This window comes from Lucilia cuprina, chromosome 5 (assembly GCF_022045245.1).
Source record: "Lucilia cuprina isolate Lc7/37 chromosome 5, ASM2204524v1, whole genome shotgun sequence".
NCBI lineage: Eukaryota > Metazoa > Arthropoda > Insecta > Diptera > Calliphoridae > Lucilia > Lucilia cuprina.
The window spans coordinates 13,240,546-13,244,982 of NC_060953.1; the positions used below are offsets into that span (position 1 = coordinate 13,240,546).

Consider the following 4,437-nt stretch of genomic DNA (forward strand, 5'->3'; position numbering starts at 1 on the left):
TTCTGTTCTAGTTCTGTTCTAGTTCTGTTCTAGTTCTGTTCTAGTTCTGTTCTAGTTCTGTTCTAGTTCTGTTCTAGTTCTGTTCAAGTTCTGTTCTAGTTCTGATCTGTGTTATTCATTAACTATTCAGTTATACATTTTATTTTCCAAATTCTCTATTAACAAAGTTGCTTTTAAAAAAATAGCATTTACTTTTTCTTAATAACACTTGCCGTTAACTGGGAAGCCAACAGATGAACATTATCAGTGAACATATTAAATTTTATAGAAAAATTCATTTCAGGAGTATAACCGGGAAAATAATCAGGATTTAAAGATAAATTCTCCACATTATAGGTAGTATTCTGAAATTAAATTTGTATAAGTAAATTAGTTAGCAATAAATATAAAACCTACCGCTTTCAAAGGACAACTGCTAGGAAAATTAGCTGACTGATATAACTGCTTAAATAGGGCAGTAATAATCGGATTGGCCGATTGATATTTAGACATGCTACAGCCATCAGAACGAAATTTTATTAAATCCATATCGTTATTACGTCTGCGAGGCATTGAAACCCTAAAATCTAATAAAACTCTTTCAATATCCTGATTAAATTGTACATGAGCTGAAACATAATTGCCACGATTTCGAGGATACTCATGGATGGTACAATTAAAGAAACCAAAATAAGATTTTGAAATGATAGAACAGGAGGCACGACGCCAGCGTATATTAAAAGAACGCTAAAGTGGATTGAAGAAATTTAATATGATTTGATTGTTCTTTTGCTTATAACAACTTACCAGACAGTAGTTGTTTCTAAAATTTAATATGATTAGTAAAATTAATATAAAATATTTCAATAGAGACATTTTTTTAATGTTTATTAAATTTTGAATATTGGTTTTAAAATTTGTTATTATGTTTATTAAACAATTTAGCGTTAGTTTTGTGTGTTTTATTAGATTTTAAAATTACAATTGAATTTTAATTGTGGCTCTTTTTAAAAAGTCTGGCTTAGAATTTGTAAATAGTTTTATAATTACTGACGAATGATTGTGTTTATTTTTTTTTTTAAATTTATAAGGTTTCCCCTTCTAAGTTGGAGCATTAATTGATTTCAAAGTCGAGTTTGACAATTTTTATAAATTATATTCAAAATTAACAATAAATGTTTGAAGTATAAATCAGTCAGAGAGTGATTTTCGCCGATACCAGGCTGAAAAACAACTACAATCTAAGAGAATAAGTTATTACTTTGATCAGATAAGAATTGAAAAAAAAAATCGGTTTTTCCATTCTTCTGTTTAAATGGTTGAGAAGGTCCTTAATGAAATTCCATATCCTTTTAATACAGAAGTTTCAGAGAGCTACACTTTTATATAAACTAACGACCTTCCTCTTAATCTACTAAAATCATTGAGAACTTTTTTTAAAGAAAACCCATTTATTTTGAATTTTTCTTAAATAACAAGTTTCATCCCAGAAAATATATGAAGTAATTTTTCTAGCAATTTACTTTTTCTTTATAACACTTGCCAAGGCACTGGCCGCCAATAGATATATCTTATCCGTATACATATTAAATTTAATAGAAAAATTCATTTCCGGTGTATAGCCGGGAAAATAATCCGGATTCAAAGATAAATTCTCCATAGTATAGGTAGTGTTCTGAAAAAGCAACAACAATAAGCCTAATTTACAAAACCAAATCTTTTACACCATACTCACCGCTTCCAAAGGGCAATCGCCTGAAAAGTTTCCCGTTTGCAGTAATTGCTTAGTCAAGGCTGTCACCACTGGATTAGCCGATTTTCGCTTAGACATACTACAGCCATCAGAACGAAATTTTACCAATTCCATATCTTTATTACTGCCGGAAGGCATTGATACTCTAAAATCTAATAGAATTCTTTCTATAGTTTGACTGAACTGTACATGAACTGTTAGATAATTTCCACGATTACGGCGCCAATTATTAATGGTACAGTTAAAGAAACCAAGATGTGCTTTAGACACCATGCTACAGGAGGTCTTTATCCAGAGTATGTCAAAAGAGCGCTAAAAATGGTTATAGGAACTATTAAAACAATTCGACATGACTTTTTTCCTTTTAAACAAACTCACCAAACCATTAAGCTGTTTTGTGCTTAAAACTATTACAAAAATCATTAGAAACAATTTAATGGAAACCATTTGAAATGACAATTAAGCAACCAGTTTCCAAATGTTAGCTATTTGTTGAAATATTTTTTATTTAGCACCGATATGGGTATGTTGTTTTTAATGAGATTTTTTAAACACAATTGAATTATGTTGTTTACTATTTTGCCTTTTTAATATTTAGTAAAAATTAGAAACTAAAAATAGATTCATAATTATTTGCAAATTCTATCTCATAAATATCTAATAAGGTTTAACATAAAGGTTCATACCGAAATCAATATACCCTATGTCAATAGAACTAGAACGCAACTTGATAACAACTAGAACAGAACAAGAACATATGTAGAACAGAACTAGAATAGAACTAGAAATACAACAGAACTACAACAGAACTAGAACAGAACTACAACAGAACTAGAACAGAACTACAACAGAACTACAACAGAACTACAACAGAACTACAACAGAACTACAACAGAACTACAACAGAACTTGAACAGAACTAGAACAGAACTACAACAGAACTACAACAGAACTACAACAGAACTACAACAGAACTTGAACAGAACTAGAACAGAACTAGAACAGAACTAGAACAGATCTAGAACAGAACTAGAACAGAGCTAGAACAGAACTAGAACAGAACTAGAACAGAACTAGAACAGAACTAGAACAGAACTAGAACAGAACTAGAACAGAACTAGAACAGAACTAGAACAGAACTAGAACAGAACTAGAACAGAACTAGAACAGAACTAGAACAGAACTAGAACAGAACTAGAACAGAACTAGAACAGAACTAGAACAGAACTAGAACTAAAACAGAACTAGAACTAAAACAGAACTAGAACTGAATTAGAATAGAACTGAAGTACAACTGTATTAGCACTAATTTAGAACTTAGCTAGAATTGAATTAGAATAGAACTAGATCGCAATAAAAAGGTAAGATTGTAAATGAGACAAAGGAGATTCGAAAAGAAATTCGCAATTGATTGCAAAGTTTACATTTAACTTAGCCTAGACTCACACCTTTATTTTAGAATTCCTTCTATTACAAATATTTATCAGCTGAAATGTGGCAACATGTTATTATTTAACGCTGTCTAATTTATGTTAGAAGTTAGATAATCATAATTGCAGACGTCTAGAATAAAGTAATTATAAAACAATTACAACAAATATGAAAATGTCATACAAGTATAAAACAGCATGACAATTGAAAAAAGCAATGTTGAAAACCAAATGTTTTGAAACTAAAGAAAGTAAAATAAAAATGGAAAAATTTTCAAAATGTGGAAAATTTTATTTAAAACATTGAGCTTAATTCTGACTGCAGTTAATTTAACAGAAGCAGCGGTAAGTGATATTAAAAAAAAAAGTTAAACAAATTTGTTTAAATTAAGTATGTTTTTACAGCGTAATTTTGATATTATATTCAACAAATCAAATTGCTCGGTAATAAATTCAGAATATGTTATTGTTTATCACTGTCCCATAGTGCAATTACCACGCAATCTGGGCAACTATATCAGTGGTTATGTTATGTATAGGAAAAATATCACCAAACTTTTGATAGATTTCCGAGTTCATATGATTCATATGCATAAAGCGGATGTAGAGGTCATGAAAATTAAGGTGGACGGCTGCAAATTATCTACGTTTAAGTCTAGTAATCCGGTAGTATCAGCTATTCTAAAAAAATTAAGATATGGTGGTAATTTTCCAAAAAGTTGTCCATTTTTGGCGGTAAGTTTAGAATTATATTGAAAACTTTTTTTGGAATCTTAAAAGTTTTAAAATTTGTGTTTTTCTTTTTTGCAGAATGTTAACTATACAGTGGCCCATTTTGCCTTGAATCCAGATTATTTTCCGCCCTATACTCCAGAAATGAATTTTAGTACAAAAGTTAATATGTATATGGGTAAAATTCACCTAATATCATCTGAAATTCACGCATCTGTTATTAAGAAAGGAAAGTTTCAAATAAAAAAGTAAAAGTTTTACATTTATGTATACGGGGATTTAATCAGGACTTTTATATAAGGACTAGAAGAATTCAAAATCAATTGAGTTGTATTTTGGTTCAGTACAAGATTTGTTTTAGTTCAGTATTTGTTCAGTTTTAGTTTCGTTCTAGTTCTGTTCTAGTTCTGCTTTAGTTCTGTTCTAGTTCTGTTTTAGTTCTGTTCTAGTTTTATTCTAGTTCTGTTCTAGTTCTGTTCTAGTTCTGTTCTAGTTCTGTTCTAGTTCTGTTCTAGTTCTGTTCTAGTTCTGTTCTAGTTCTGT

General features: G+C 29.8%; 1 protein-coding gene across 4 annotated transcripts in view; it reads right to left on the reverse strand.

The window, feature by feature from the left end:
- The window catches only part of LOC111681024 (flocculation protein FLO11-like), a 200,686-nt gene that overhangs the window by 153,339 nt on the left and 42,910 nt on the right, over positions 1 to 4,437 (reverse strand). The window lies entirely within an intron of this gene.